We start from the raw sequence: 17,662 nt of genomic DNA on the forward strand, positions 1-17,662 counted from the left end.
GGAACAGTGACTTGCAGTGGTCTTTCCATCACACCAATAGAAAAAGCGGATTTGTTATGACAGAGCAGCTGCCAATCAATGTGCTGGGCACATGTAATCTCACTTGTACTGAATGACATGTTTAAAGAGCCTGCCTGTGTGAGGAGGTTTTAAAACACGAGGTTTTACTTAACGCGTTACTCTGTAGTACTATACAGAGCACGCTCACAATGGGATATATTCACCTGTGTGACCTTCTTTGCTGAATTAACCCTATATACAGAGAGTATATTGTGCATCGCAAATATTACAGATGTACTTCTATATGAAATCTGTTATTACAAAAAATTCTAACAATTCTAAAGGAAAATATAATCAACAAGACAAACTCATCCAAAAATAACAATAATGGAAAAGTTATTGACGGGTACAATTAGATATTAACCACTATTTTACAGGTTATTTTTGAAGTATGCCTGCAGTTCTTTTTGCCAAAGTGTCTATTTATCGATGTTGACAGGTGTGAGTGCTATTGAGAGAGAGTGAGAGAGCGTGAGAGAGAGAGCACGAGAGAGAGTGTGTGAAAGAGAGAGCGAGAGAGAGAGAGAGAGAGAGAGAGAGAGAGAGAGAGAGAGAGAGAGAGAGAGAGAGAGAGAGAGAGAGAGAGAGAGAGAGAGAGATAGAATAAAGATTTGCTTCTTGACAGTTCTAAGATACTGCAACCTCGAATTTTGAGTGATTATTTTGTCAAATACGGGTCAGTGAAACCTTTAACACGTTTTAAAAAACAGAGCTGTCTCCAGACCTAAGAGAAGTACACAGCAGTAGCCAAGATAAAAACGGTAGACAGTGGAAGCCTCTTGAATAGTTAACCAGGGTACAGCTGTGAAGTTCCTATTTTAAACAATTGTCAGTTAGATCCTTAACCCAGCTTCTTCTTGAGTAAGCACAGGTCATTCCACAAGCTTCATGTTGTGTTAGCCTACTTTGCATGTGCAAATATAGACAGAATTGTACATTTGATGCAAGCTACTGGATGTTAATGGAAAAGTTAGAATGTTTCACAGAAAAGAATTATTTACTATGGTATTTATATAATGCGGCATTCTGTCACAAAGGGAACATTTTCTGTGGCTCCGCTTAATAATTTATTTACCCAGGAGAACGGTCACCAAAAGAGAAAGTGATATTCTCATCTTCTAGGGGTTAGGGGCAGAAATGTTTAATTAAAAAGTCAACAGTCAAAATAGTTAATAATTCACAGATTAGTGAAAATGTGCTTTCAACAACACCAAGCTAACCCGAACAGAGCTCAATGGAATTAGGAAAACAAACAAACAAAAAAAAACAGTCAAAGAAATATTCCATTCTCTCTTCAGTATTAAGATATCCACTAAAAAATGTAACTGATGAATGATTTGCCACTGCAATACTAAAGTAAATTGCACTACAGTTGTGAGTGCAGAGTAGGGGTATGCAAAAACACGTTACCTGTACTCAGAATTGTCTTTAAGGAGTATTTATCGGCAGGTACAGTATTCAATAAATCCATGTATTAATATGTTGATTTCAAAAAAAGAAATCATGTTTACAATTGAGTACCAATCAATGGCAATTGACTCCCGCCTTGCAGGTTTTAAAAACCAATTGGGAGACTAGTTTCCTATCATTTTTACTGGCATACCAAGGTCGTAAACTGTCAGTAACGAGTGTACAAGTAACACATTTTTGCACACCTCTAAAGTTGAGGCAGGCAGACTAGAGGCTTTTACTGGAATGTTAAAACATTCTTTGAATGAAACAGTATTTAAAATGACAGGAAAGCATCAGAACGCGCTGGCCTGTTCAGGGTCAAAATGCATGTTCTATCTTACCATCCCTCAGCAACTGTCAGTACAAAAAATCAATTCTACAGGCTGCTTTCCAAACCTCACCCGCTAATCTGAAGTATAAAGAAAATTCCAGAAAAGTATTGTTTCTGAAAATGTAATGTAGATGCTGCAAAAATTTGCAAGTGCAACCCTGCAAGTGCATTTCAAATTTGAATGCACTTGCACGGTTTAATACAGGTTGCAATCCTATCATGACTTCTTATAATTTCTTTGGCCTGGCCCTCGAATCCAGCAAGTTTAGATTTAATAGAGAAACTATGCACTTGTACACCTATAGATAATTCAGTCAGTGTTTTGCCATCTCTCCCCTGCGCCGTACATACATCCTTACAGCTACAGTGCAAAGCTGGATTACTCAGTTTGTTAACAGGCAAGTCTACCACAGCATGTCGAGTGTTACTTGGTGTTAGAAAACAATAATACACCTTCTGGTAGAATGCAATCCTTTGATCCACGACTAGAGAGAAGTGTTACCACCTGAATGCTAAATGTGGTTCCAAGAGCGCAGGGGCCCACTACAGCTTCAGTTGAACCAACTCAAACCCAGCTGACTTTAAGGTTGTATTTGTGGAATCTTTACAAGCATGAAGTTGTCAGGCTGCATATGCACCATGGAAACTTGATTAAAAACAGAACTTTGTTCCATCAAATAGTTTTTTTTAGCCTACAGTTTTCCTGACCTAACAGAACTTTTTAAAGAGCATCTATCAGTGGTAATGCTCGGTAAACAACTATACAGTACACAATGGAAACCGTGACGCTGGATTGATTTTACCAATTAAACCACAGGCCTGCAGACTCTCTCTTTAAAATAAAGCTCTCATGCATTTTAAGATAGCCACAGGCACCATCTCGCCTCATTTAATGTGTGCATATTGCAGGATAACAATGCAATGTCAGAAAATATGAAAAAATATTCATTGGATACTCCAGATTAAATTGCGTCCCTCTTCAGCTGTGCAATGTCACAAAGGACAGAATAAATTAGACCAGATACTTCATCACATCTTGCAACAGGCAGATACAAGCTTATACATTAATTGAGACTCTGACACCACTTTCTTACTCAGATGGCTTTATAGTAATATAGACCCATTACTTTTGAAAACAAATCTCTGCTACATTTATGTACAGATTTATATGTGCATGCACCATCACCCACTCTTCTGCAATTTTCCCATTTTTTTCTAGTTAGTGTTGTTAGCCCTGAGTGATGACGGATGGGTTCAATGTGCAGAAACAGCTTCCCCATCAGCTGCATTGGAAGGATCATTTTCCTAATGGAGGTGACACTAATCAACAGCTGCTTTAGATTCTTGTCCGTCAATGCTGATTACCAAAACTGCAGTCGACCTTTTCAATGATATCAGCAGTTAAGAACTTGTAATAACAAAACTTCAAATCAACTTGTGTGAGTTTGTGTTGCTGACTAGTGGCTTTTAGAAGGGATGCTTCTAAAAAGCTGACATTTTGATCCACAATAAACATAAACGGATGATAGACACATCAAAGGAAATTAAAGCCTGTAAGAGCACAAGTAAAGTATGAAAATGAATTTGTAAAGATAAAAGTGAAACCACAAAATAAAATAAATAGAAGAGACAGGTGCAGCATGTTATAAAAGAATACAGACAGGCCTATCAAATATAAGAAATAAAAAAGTAAATGAACCAATTAAATACTTTATAAAAAAATAAACACAACATGAATGACCTACAATTTATAGTTTTACAATATAATCAGATAATGTACAATACAGAAGAATAAAAGAAAATACATGGATAAAGGCCGAACACCAAGATGCCCGAAGGTTTAAGAAAGGAATAGTAGATTGTTACAACATTAGCTATGTAGTAAATTACATCACCAAACACATTAAAAAGATTTAAATATTAAATAGAAATAAGTGGCATCAAAAGCCTTGACGAAGGTATGTTTGACATACCCAAACATGGGATGCTGGCTCTTTTGAGCATCAACTTAACTTTGCAAACTCAACGGGGCTTATTCAGCTGACCTAATGGCAGCAGATCTAAATACCACCACTTTAAATAACTTTTAAAGGTTATGAAAATCAATTCCCACCGTTCATGTAAGTGTCCTTGGTTGATTTCTTTCTGTAACTATATATATATATATATATATATATATATATATATATATATATATATATATATATATATATATATATATGATAGTGGCATTAATATTCCCCCAATTAAATAGACTGAAACATCTCATCCATGTCCTGTATCAACAGCAAGATGTTTACAATGATTATCCAGTCAGCACAGCCAGGCACGAGCAGGCACTGTGCAAAGCTTGCAGAAGATTCAGGATGTAAGCCAAAGGTGCGGTGCTGAACTGAAATGCGGCTCAAGTAATCGGCACAGTCAGAATCAGTGTGGCTGTTACAAGCATTAGGGTTCGCCAGCAGAGGGTAAGAGGAATCAGAATGCAAGGCTAACACTGGACAACAGCAAAAACACGATTGAAAGACTAATCAAGAGAGACTGAGGGGTTACTGAGGGTATGCTGTGGCTGCAAAAAAATCACCCTGGTGCATGCGTTTGAGAAACGTTGCTTTAATCTATTCTCTCTTAATGCGCCAAAAACAAGAGATTTTGTCAATATTTTGTGTGTGTGTGTGTGTGTGTGTGTGTGTGTGTGTATATATATATATATATATATATATATATATATATATATATATATATATATATATATATATATGACACACACAATTTTAAACTGCCAGGACAACACACACAGCCATAAACTATCCAATTATAACAGGTTTCTTATCTCTGGTCCCAGTGCACATTTTATCATTGTGTTTTCTGTTACAGTACATACAACTTGATGTTTTGTGCTCATTAAATGTTTTAAAAGGATTTAAACAGAACACTGTAAAACATGACACAGCAGGAGAAGCAACCCATTTGTTTTTGCATGGCAGTCAACAGTATTATTAACTGAATGAGCTGTAAGGTGTTCAATGTCTAACAGCTGGTGGTGTATAATTATTAGTATAACATTTGGGATTCAAATTGTTTGTATTGCATGTTGTACAGTAAATGCTTCAATGTGGGCCTTGCTGTTATTATAAGTTATTATGATCAGTTTAAGAATAGCTATGGTCACTTGTACATAATTGAGGAGAAATATGAAAAATAAAGGACCATGAATAACCATGGACTAGTCTAGCTGAGCAACCATCATCAACTATCTGCACCTCACTAAGCGAACCACTTCATTAAACAATGTACAACTAGAAATCCGATCCAACAGTGTTTAATTACTGTGGATATTTCACATTGGCACAGTGTATCTGTAGCCACACGTCCACAGGAAAGGCACACGCGCACTACAGACAGGGAATTACTGACATTCTACACATTTGGGATTTGTTTCCACAGCGTAGTTAATTTTATAAAAGCAGTCGACATCAATACAGTGTTTCAGTTTTTAAACCTTTAATTATACAGCCTGCAGATCAAAGATAGCATTGAAAACATACAAACTCAATAAAACAAGGACTAAGTCTCTGCTAACTCCAGAAACACAGTGCAATACAGTGCTGCACTTAACTTACTTAACGTGTCCAAAGCTTCCTTGAAGGACAAACGGAAAACTGACTCGCTAGATATATTGAATTTAGATAAATGTTCCAGTGTCTGACAAGAAAATTAAACACCTTCAACAAAATACAGTGTGCCATGCATTCCATTGGCCTCAAAGGTCTGAGGAGGGTGTATACAAGTTGAATACACCATTACTCTAACTACATTGAGTTTTAAATAGAATGTATACACCCAGTGACACAGATATATTTATTCATACACCTGTACTTACCTTTATGTTCCTGCTTTTTAGCTTTACGTATATTTAGGTAACCACTTATCCAATCGGGATGGAACTCGATTAAGACATTCTTCAGCACAAGTCATTGAGAGAATCCCAGTCTGGGGATATATGGAGAAACCTACCTGTATGTGTGTCTGCCAGAACACATGTCATACAGCACTTACATTTCTGCATATGCATACCGTAGATGTAGGTCATTGTCGTTTGTTGTTGCATGCTGCGGGTAGCTCTAAGTTTGCATTGCCATGCTGAGTATGTATGTTACTGGCATTTATGCAATTCTATTAAATTATTGTAAGTGCAAAACACACCACTCCATTTCCAAATCATGCTGCGCTCCAGTGAACTTTTTTGACAAGAAAAGTTGCTCAATAATGTACTGTACAATAAGAGCAATTAACTTGTGAGCATGCTGAGGCTAAAGATATCAACATAGCTTGGCTGTACAAGTCCCTGGAGCCTTTCTAAATAACAGTTGGAGGAGCAGTGCAGATCTGATGGTCTGATTAAAAAAGTTTTGAACGTGTAATTGGAATTGTGCATTTACAACACAGCGGTTTCTATTCTGTCTCTGGTGCACACAGTGTGGAGCAGATCTCTAAATCCTCATGTACTCCTTCATTGTAAGACAGCATTAATTGTTTCAAAGGATTTTAATGCTGTCTTTTTTGCTGCCTCCAAAGAAATGTATTAAACTCTCAAGCTTAGCTGAGACCCTCTTAGCATATGTCTCCTTTTTTTAGTATAGCTGGTCTTGGCTAGCATGCTGCAGACTTATTGTGTGTCTGAAAATGTGCTGCTGTCCCTGCAGTCTGCTGTGAAAAGCGTGTCATCAATCAAGGCTTCATTTATTCTTAATTATAATTTTCTATTTGATGGATAGTTTTTTACTTTCAAATCTTTTTTTTTTTTTTTTTTTCTGAAATAGGACTAAAGGGACATTTACATTTAGGCATGTCAATTCTTGCACATATTCTCCGGCATCTCTTTTGTATTTGGCAGAGACTGAAATGAGACACACATTTAAAAACAGTGTCAGCTGATTTAGAGGCACGGAATGGCTCTAACTGCTACTGAATGCAGCAGGGTCCTTTTTTGTTCAACCATGTGTGGCATTTATAGTTTATGTTATTAGCCATTCAAAATACAGGCCCCTTCTACTCGCACTGTGTTTTGATTATTGTTATTATTATTTTCAGAATTTGAGTGGTAATTTGTCTTGTTGAACCCCAGGTTTCCTGTTTTATCCAAGTGCGATGCATTTTCTTTCTTTTTTTCTCTATTTCAAGCAGATTTCAAGCAGATTCCCCCAGGGCCAGCCTTCGCAGCATTTGTCATTTTCAATTAGGTTTGCTCCCGTGCCAATTGGCTCACGTCAAAAACTCTTAAATGGTGAGAAAATGATTCAACGTGCCATAACTGCAAAACACTTCACAAAGGAACCCCTCTCTGACCTACATCTTTGGCAGCAAAGACCCTATTATATATAATTATAATTAATATATGAGTATATATATATAAATGCACTGACTCCTTGCGCACATACTTAAAGGTATTCATGAATATATATATATATATATATATATATATATATATATATATATATATATATATATATGCACTGTTGGCAACATCTTAGTTTCAGAGTAAGTAGCTTACTTTTGAATTACTTTTTGTATTCCCTTAATATGTTAGGGTGTTTGCAGTCATTCAGAGTGGTTCTGGGTATCTGGCTTTGAGCATGTCTGGAGAACCCTAAGTACTAGAACTACAGCCCTGGCTGTAAATAAAGTGTTGGATTTATGTGTTAGTGGTGGTTGGCAGGGATGGGGTTAATTTATATTCCTGCCAAATAAACGTGGGTTTTGTGGCTGTTTTGCACAGTCACAGGTTTAACTGGTTAATTGGTTAATTGGCTTATTAATTTAATTAGCGACTGTTTAAGACTGTTTGGTCTGAGTTGGTGTGAAGGCCAAAGTCCTGTGTGGGATAAAGAAGGGTGTTGTGTGAACCTTAGTGTAATTTAACTGGGAAATTGTATTTTTGTAATTGGTAGATGGCTTAGCCGTCTGGTATAGTTCGAATGGAAGAAGAGTTCAGCATGACAATGTTTTTTTGTTTGGTGTTTTGTTGTTTATTCTGTGTGAATAAAAGTGCACGCTAGTGCTTTAAACGTGTAGTTCTTGTGTCTGGGTCTGATGATTGAAGGAGCGAATGAGCCAGACAGGAAGGCTACATTACAAACCTTCCTCATTCTATTAAAATCATGCAACTGTACCACCTTTCAACTCTGCCAGCCTAACCTGCTCTACATTTCAAGAGACAGAGAAAGAATTAACCGTAGTAAATAATGGAAACAAACAAAAACAATGTTAAGAACTGCTTTAAAAATGGTGTGGAGAAGATTGTCAATTACTATGTATGTAATTGCACTGTAACTAATAGTAGTAGCACACACAAAATACAAGATGATATTAGTCCCAACAGGTTATATACTTTAAAAAAGGAGAGCTAATAAGATTAGTTATATAAGCAAGGGAAATCATTAAAACATACCATTTCCCCAATGTGGCTATATTGCATTAATGTACCATTTATGCTCTATTGAAGTTAGTGGTTAAGGTTTGGCTGTAGATATTGTTGAGGATTAAAAAGGGATCCTTGCAAACACCACCCATGAGAAAAGGCCTGTTTACTATGCATTAAGATATGACATTTTTTAAGCTGTGAGAATGAGGGAAGATACAGTATTTCAGACAACATTTACAGCTGTCTCTGGGTGCTTTACCTTATAGGGCTATGTGACAAAGTGCCCGCCCCTGTGTATATTATCTGTTATGTGTTGCGTGTGGTGTGTTTAAATATTGGTGTATAGACATTGGTACACGGGATATAAACGGGTCTGTGTAACACGAATGTTTAAAAAATGTATATGTGTATTTAGGCACGAGGATTGCACAGCACTTCACATGCAAGTAAAATGTAGTAATATGTGAGCACGGGGAATTGCACTTTTTAATTCACGTGCTGGGATTCAAGTGAATAATTAACTGGTAATTGAATCCCAGCACAACACTATATATAGATGCACGTTGTCACATACTCGCGGTTGGGTGTTCGAGAGTGGAGAACGGGAGATAGAGATAGAGATAGAGATAGAGATAGAGATAGAGATAGGTAAGTGTAAATATAGATTTCAATTGTTTGTGTAGCGTTCGTCCACTCTGTGTTTTGTCCGTGTCTATTCGTTTTGTTTGTCTGTTTATTTTGGCGTGAAGTGCCGTGTCCTGTGTTTTCGTGTTTGTTTAAACCTTTTATTTTACAATAAACCGCCGCCAGCCAGCGCCATCATCATTTCATTTCATCCGTCCTGTGTTTTGTGTATTTCATTCCTTTTCCTGGTTCTGACGCCGCCCACTTCGGCCGTCTCTGTGACAGGCTATTACTTACAAATGAAGTTAAAAAACAAAGACTTGACAAGGTATTCTTTAGTAAAACACAGTTGATATAAGTTAATGTGTTTTATGTAAGGTTTGGGTGAGAGGGCTGCAAAGCACAGCTGAGCTGCTTTGGTGATACAAAATTGTGCAAAATGGCAATAACAGGCACCCAACACTCTACACGTGACATATTAATTTACAATTAATCACACAAATTAAGATTATACTCAGGAACATCAGTCATGACATTCACAACAAAATCGACATATTGAAAACAAAACGCTTCCAGAGAAAAATGTGTTTTTATAAGTTTGTAGTAAGGTCAGCAATATTTTCTTCAGAGAAACTAGTGCCACGTTCATCACAATATAAAGAAAGAATGAAGTCAAAAGGATCATCCATTTTGCAAAAGGTAGCAGGTATGTGTGTTTTTTGGTTTAGTCTTTAGATTTCTGAACATTGGAATTAGTTGTTGTGTTCTATGCATCGGACGACATCTGTACACAGCACAAGAGGTACCGTGCTGTGATTGGTTACGTGGAAGGTCAGACGCCCTGCTGTTGTAAATAAGTGTCTGGTTGGAATAGGAATGTAAGGTTGGCAGGGATGGGGTTAAATCTGTTTCTGTTAGCAATCACAGGTGTGGCCCAATTCGGTCATTTATGAAAATTGCAGAGTGGCCACATGTACTGTATATAGGGAAGGAGAAAACCTTTGCCTGGGGAGTTTTGATGAGTGTAACCTGTGTATTAAAACTATGGGTTTCTGTGTTACTTAGTGAAAGCGACTGCCCAGCCTCACCTCAATGTTAGTATTGATTACTCCTTTGTTTAAACCTGTTGTTTGGGCTCCTGTGCCTTCTTTTCTTGATTTGTTCCAGAAGTTTGTTGTTTTTGTTAATAACAGTGTGCATACGTGATTGAACTGCAGTGTCACAAGCCTTCGAGTCAGCAAGAATGAGGTTCAGAGGCAAAGGATTTCTCCTTTCCTATACACATGGCCACTCCACAGTTAGCATCAATTACCTAAATGAGGAATGACCACACCTGTGCTTGCTGGCAGGGACAGATTTAACCCCATCCCTGTCAACCTTACATTCCCCACACACACACACACTATTTACAGCCGCAGGACTTATACTCTGTCACAGGTTGATTTCTGATCACTAATCTGAACAGGGTCCAGTTCCAACTGGTCCAGATTAGCGAGTCAACTACTTTGGGTCATGTCACCTCGCTATAAAAAAGATATTGCTGCTCTAGAAAGAGTGACCAGAATTATTCCAGGCTTAAAAGGCATGTCATATGCAGACAGGCTAAAAGAATTGAATCTGTTCAGTCTTGAACAAAGAAGACTACGTGGCGACCTAATTCAACCATTCAAAATTCTAAAAGGTATTGACAGTGTCGACCCAAGGGACTTTTTCAGCCTGAAAAAAGAAACAAGGACCAGGGGCCACAAATGGAGATTAGACAAAGGGGCATTCAGAACAGAAAATAGGAGGCACTTTTTTACACAGAGAATTGTGAGGGTCTGGATTCAACTCCCCAGTAATGTTGTTGAAGCTGGCACCCTGGGATAATTCAAGAAGCTGCTTGATGAGATTCTGGGATCAATAAGCTACTAACAACCAAATGAGCAAGATGGGCTGAATGGCCTCCTCTCATTTGTAAACTTTCTTATGTTCTTATATTATTGTGGGAAAAATCATTACTTTGATTTTTAAAGGCAGCTTTGAAATAAAACATTAAAAAAAAAAAAAAAAATCTTATGTTTGTGGGACTTTGACACTTAAAACAGGACAATGGTTTGTGAATTGAATTCTCGGTGTTTATTTTTGTTTATTTATGTCAAAATGTCCCAGTCACTTAACAGGAAATAAGTAGGCCAATTTTCTACCTTAGGCTTCAAATCCCTTATTTCAATTCAAAGAATACTACTAATAGGGTAAATGAAACAGAAGGCTTTTTTTTTTCAAGACTTAAGAGCACAGCTTACTAAATCAGAACACATTCACTGTTATGCGAGTTTGGCACACAACAAAGCTCTCCATCTTTGTTGCAAAAGCTTTCAGAACACAGAGGTGCTTTTAAAATGCACTGACTATTCTCAGTGCAGGACATATAGAACCAAAATACTGTAAGTTAAAAATAGATTCTTTGAACTTAACAAGCCTGTGGTATTAACGATTAATGCTACTCGTATCTAAATCAACACTCTGTGCTTAGATACAGAAGATAATACACACATCTGTACATAGGGGATGTGACATGTCTATTCCTTTGTATTATAAATGTACACCACAATGTAGGCAGATACAGTATATGACGCAGTGGAGGAACCGAGTGACACTACAGTAGAATACTGTGTTGTGCCATGTAGACATATCAGTTTATAACACATGTAATCTAGATCGGTCTTCACAGTAACCAGGGAATGGGCTACCCCAACCACTATAACGGAGATGGCTGAGCCGATATACCTGGCGGAAAGGTATAGTGTAACATCACTGATGATTTAACTCTCAAGTGGGTTGGGGGAACATTGGACACAGCTCTTAAGAGTACCAAAGCAAACTATAACACCCCAACCCCTCAATTCACTGACACACAAATAGAATTATCCAAAAAAGAGAAGGTTTCTATAGAAGTATAACTATATCATATGGGAGATACTGAAATTGGAGAAGGAATCTATGAAAATGATCTAGGAGTTTTTGTTTACTCAGAAATCTAGACAATGTGGGGAAGCTATAAAAAAAGGCCAACAAGATGCTCATATACATTGTGAAAAGTGTTGAATTTAAATCAAGGAAAGTAATGTTAAAACTGTACAATACATTAGTAAGACCTCATCTTGAATATTGTGTTCAGTTCTGGTCACCTTGCTATAAAAAAGATATTGCTGCTCTAGAAAGAGTGCAAAGAAGAGCGACCAGAATTATTCCGGGTTTAAAAGGCATGTCATATGCAGACAGGCTAAAAGAATTGAATCTGTTCAGTCTTGAACAAGGAAGACTACGCGCCGACCTGATTCAAGCATTCAAAATACTAAAATGTATTGACAATGTCGACCCAAGGGACTTTTTCGACCTGGAAAAAGAAACAAGGACCAGGGGCCACAAATGGAGATTAGACAGAGGGGCATTCAGAACAGAAAATAGGAGGCACTTTTTTACACAGAGAATCGCGAGGGTCTGGAATCAACTCCCCAGTAATGTTGTTGAAGCTGACACCCTGGGATCCTTCAAGAAGCTGCTTGATGAGATTCTGGGATCAATAAGCCACTAACAACCAAACGAGCAAGATGGGCCGAATGGCCTCCTCTCGTTTGTAACCTTTCTTATGTTCTTATGTTCTTATGTTCTTAACTATTTAGGTTCACTGCCACTGGAAGAAAAGTCATTTAAAGACACAGCACATGTGTGGCAAAGGTAATTGCAAGCCATTCCCTCTGACTACTGTTTTTGGAGCATTGGCTCCGGATAAATCAACGTGTAATTACATCATATAATAATGCTGGTCTAGCCAGAGCCGCCCAGACTAAGATTGGGACTTAATCAAAGTTGAAAAGGGGGTGAATGAGGTTTACTAAATTTGCAATCTTGTAAATGTGTCTGAATACACTTTGGATCAAAATTGGTTGGGGGGGGGGGCTACACTACATAAGAAAAAGGGTTTTGACAAGAGTGTAGCTGGTGTATGCAATGGTTTAGAGTCTTTAACAAACAGAAATCTGAGGTAGATGTACAAAACACTTTGACACTGCTGTGTGCACAAACTACAGCATTCCACATTCAAACATACAGTACTGTTCATACAGCATTGTCAACAAGACTTCTGTAATTCAATTAAACAAACAAGCCAACTGCATTTATTTGAAGAGCAAGCTCATTTTACAATAATTCTGTGCAGTTCAGTCGTGTACGTAATGTGAGGAAATAAGTAGGGCTTTCTGACAAAAAGCATATGTGAACAATGAGAAATAATGACTTGTTAATGAAATGTTAAATGCAGTTATTACCACTGAATGTGACACTTAACAGAAAATGGCAGAACGGTCTATTTATTTTTTTTATTGAAATGAAAAAATATAAATATTATTATTAAACTGCAGTGCATATAAAAACAGAAACCTTTCCTAAGCAGTGCTGTGTCAGCCATATGTATTTAATTCCAAATCAAAACAGCCACTGTGGCCCTCATATTTCTACTTTTATTAAACAAACAGCTACTAAAAACAATATATACAGTTGGTTGATACTCTATTCTGTAACTCGTTTTCTATATACTGTGGTACTGCAGAATAGAGTAATGTGCTGTATATTGTTTTTAATTAACATACTGATGTAGGCCTCTGAAGTAATGACCAAGCACTTGAAGTGTTGCCTTTTCACACATCTCTGTTTCTTGTATCCATACTATAAAAAAAGTATAATAATTTGCAAAAAATATGTAAGACAAAGCATAAGTAACTATACTCTGTCATATGTCATTGTCAGTGTGTGTACACTAGAAAACTGAATCCATATAACATGTTCTCTACTGCATAAAACTGTATAGAGAATGTTATAATCAACAACAAATGACAGGACATGTTTAAGGCTACAAGTCTTATACATGTTGCATTTTTCTACTCTGATGCATTATGACCATCAACAATTTACTCAAAGCCTCCACTAGTGTTTTCTACTATTATAACAACCTTGACTTGCATAAAGAAGGAAAAACACAGAGTGAAATAGCTTGCATCACTTGATTTTCAAGGTGTGGTATCTAAAGCATAATCAACAAGTATAGAGAAACATCATCTGTAATTGACAAACCCAGGACTGGAAGACCCAAAAAGCTGTCTAACAAGAATGAGCAATACTTGAAGAAAATATCCTTAAGGAATAAAAAGAAGACAAGCATTGAACTGACAACAGAACTGGCAGAAGGCACAGGTGTCACTCTCCATCCATCAGCAGTCCAAACACCTTTGACCATTGTTCCACAGTCCAATTTCTGTGTTCTTTGCATAATTATCCTTTTAGTCTTGTTCCCCTTTTTAACAGAGGTATTCTTACTGCAACACATCCTTTAAGTCATGATTTCAAGAGTGACCTTCGTATTGTTGATTTGGTGGACAACACCACCTGGTTTTAATGGTGTTTTTTTTTTTTTTAGCTCTCTCTCCCAAAAAGTTAAGAGTAAAAAAGTCTCACTCCTCCATACACGGAGGCAAACTCACCACACACAGGTGGGTGAAACTATCAATAACTCAATTAGTCGGTACCCAGTAAGACATTACAAGGGGACTGAGTGGAGAAGCTACTAGAAAGTGATACATCAATTACAAAGTGCTTCTCGACAATATATAAAAAACGTGCAATAATCAATTAAATCTGTACAATTCTAAACATAAAACATACAAGTGACAAATAAATATGTGAAATATAGCAGGGGCATTATTGACTCGCCCGGGCTAGCCCCAAAATTCAATGAAAACTGTTGAAAAAATGTGTTTCGCCCAGTTGTCTTTTCAAGTTCTGGGCCAATCTAGTTTCACGGTCAAGTGCTGAAAAAAAATAGTTACTTCGGGATCCACCCAGAAGCGTTTGGCGAAACTAGATTGGCCAGAACTACAATTTAAAACATGACATCATAACTACAATTTAAATGTCACGTTGTGTGTGTGTGTGTGTGTGTGTGTGTGTGTGTGTGTGTGTGTGTGTGTGTGTGTGTGTATATATATATATATATATATATATATATATATATATATATATATATATATATATATATATATATATGGTACAGTAAGTAGAATTGATTACTAAAGGCAAACTCTGTTCAGCAGTATATAATCTGAGTGTAGGGCTATTGTGGTCTGTTTCTTTTACAAGAATACACATTCTGAAATATATTAAAAACTATTTTGAATGTTTATGACAAATCATAACACCCAGTTATAAGAACATTATTACTTTTTGATGAATCTCTGTATGGCTATAGCTTGTATTGGGAACTGTGTTGTAGAGTATAGAAGTTCATACAGTTTTAATACACTCAAGAGCAAAGGTACTTTAAAAAAACATAGTCAATAAAAACAAGTCAAAAAGATACATTGTACAAGCCACACACACACACTATGTATAGGGCTTGAACAAGTGTCTAAAATGTGCATAATCACCGTTAACATAACATAACGTGAACCAACATACTGTTACTGAGCTGGTGGAAATCACATGTAAAGAAACCGCATTTTACAGAAAAACATACCATAACAACGAAAACACTTTCTAAAAACTAAAATTACCAAACGTGTGATGTTGTTAAATAGGCTGGAGATGAAAACGGCCTGGAGATCCCAAACTGCAAACGCCAAATGCAGGTCTACTGCTATACTCCTAGCTTTAATCGAATCAATTACATCCCCTCGCCCGAGGTTACAGGTGTCGTTCCCACGCACCAGCACCAGTTCTTACCCCTGCATATGTTCACAGAAAATGAACCAGTGTCCTGAAAAAGCCATGATTCTATTGTTTTACAAACGTTTTGAAGGACAACGATCAACTGGTTTTAAAGCAACCTGTTAGCAAACTCGGTCCACGCAGAAAGTTAATGCTGTAAGTTTCGTCAATTTCTGTTGTAATATAATAATTACCATGCACACTGGGCATTTATTATACCTCCGTCTATTTAAAATATACTAAAACGCAACATCAAAATCATAAGTGTTCACTGTGAATGCCTGAAACTTAGCTTTATTAACACGACTGGTACAGTGGATCAAAAATGGTAATAATATTTACAAATTATTATATTGGCTACAAATATCTTAAATGTAGTTTCACTTTACATGCCATAGGTTCTGCATGATCTGGGGTAGATGTGTTTGGCTTTAAGCTACCGGTACGCAGCAACATTAAAAGATTAAAAAATGGAGATTAAAAAAACAACAACAACAACAACTATTGGAATACTTACTGTATTCAGAATTGTGGGCTTTTACTTCTGCCTTGGTTTCGTCTTGCAAGCTTTAATGATCCCGCGATCAAATAGCCTTCCAGCCTGGTGGGACGACACGGAATAGAAGAGTTGCTTATATCCAGGGGGAGTCCACTGTATCTAACTGACGAGCAGACACAAGCAGTGCATCCTTCGGTTCAGACCTCGGAGCTCCTCTGTTTGCCGGCGTTTCACTTTAATCGTCCGCGCTGTTCGCTCCAGCCAGCCCCCCTTCTATCTGTCTATGACTATATAGTGTTATGAGATATTGGTAATAATATAAACCCCGTGGCCGTTAGCTTCGCTTGCGTTCAGTACCGGCTGCTCCAGTGCGTTCTGCCTGCCACACGGTTTCTGCTGTGTGCAGAATCCGTTCACTTGTCTTGTGTTAGTCAGTGAGCTGCGGTATGTAGCCCCAGCGCCTGTCTAGCTACAGTGTAGAGAGCACTCTGTTTTATGAGAATGGTTATTATATAGCTTTGCTGGATGTGTTCGGGGTTTGGTGTATCTACACAGATATGAAAATTAAATTATCTGGCTTTTTCTAAGTGGTCACGCATACAGTAGCAAGCGCACATCATAGGTAACGTAAGTATTATTTCCATGCTAGTAATCACATGATGATATCGCTGTGTTGTTTTTATCACACACTGATTATTATGATTCACTTATCAATCGTACAGCGGGTTCCTTCCCAACTTTATATCACTTTGGGAAACAAAAACATAAGGTTGAAAAATTACATAGGGATGTAGTTTCTGAACAGTATTGAAATATTTAGAGTACAGTGGAACAGAATAGCACACAGAACACTGCATTATATATGGGTTTTATTATTGCAATGTGTGCATTATTATAGTAGGCTCTGCAATAGAAATTGATTATATTAATGGACACTCTTGTAATCAATGCAATAGTATTGCAACTATAATTCAAGATCAACAGAAAAAAAAAGTTATATCCGCACTCTTTAGACTTGTACTAAATTAAAAAAAGACTGGACTTTAATGATTTTTCTTATTCATACCCTAAATTACTTTTTTTCCCTTTATTTCTGCCGTGGAATGTACTATTTCATCTAGTACTACAAACGCAATAGTGACACCTTAATACACGTTTCGACTGGAAGAATTGTTCAATGCCTTCAATGCTATGAATATTATTCCTGTTATTATTGTTATTTTTTTAATCTGTTTTGATTGATTAAACAAATATTTTTCACACATGTTGTTATGATATGCATGGCAGTAATCTACACTACTTCTGGTTTCTTTAACAACAGCTAAGAAAAGTATTCTTTAAATAAGTTACACAAAAATATCATCATTACTGTTTACTGTATAAACAGGCGAATTGGACAAAATATCTAGGTATCAGTTCATGTACACATGTGTTGGAGGGACAGGTTAAGTACCAGGGGCTGGATGCATAAATCACCTTAAGTATTAATTATAACACTTAAGGATGTATTTTTTCTTAACTAGAGTATTAA

General features: G+C 37.0%; 1 protein-coding gene across 1 annotated transcript in view; it reads right to left on the reverse strand.

Moving 5' to 3' along the window:
• The window catches only part of LOC121321262 (contactin-5-like), a 150,120-nt gene extending 133,433 nt beyond the window's left edge, over positions 1–16,687 (reverse strand). The window contains exon 1 of the mRNA XM_041260163.1: positions 16,150–16,687. The gene's annotated coding sequence lies outside the window, so the exon portion shown is untranslated. The remainder of the gene's footprint in view (positions 1–16,149) is intronic.
• Positions 16,688–17,662: the final 975 nt, after the last annotated feature.

This window comes from Polyodon spathula, chromosome 9 (genome assembly GCF_017654505.1).
Source record: "Polyodon spathula isolate WHYD16114869_AA chromosome 9, ASM1765450v1, whole genome shotgun sequence".
Classification (NCBI taxonomy): domain Eukaryota; kingdom Metazoa; phylum Chordata; class Actinopteri; order Acipenseriformes; family Polyodontidae; genus Polyodon; species Polyodon spathula.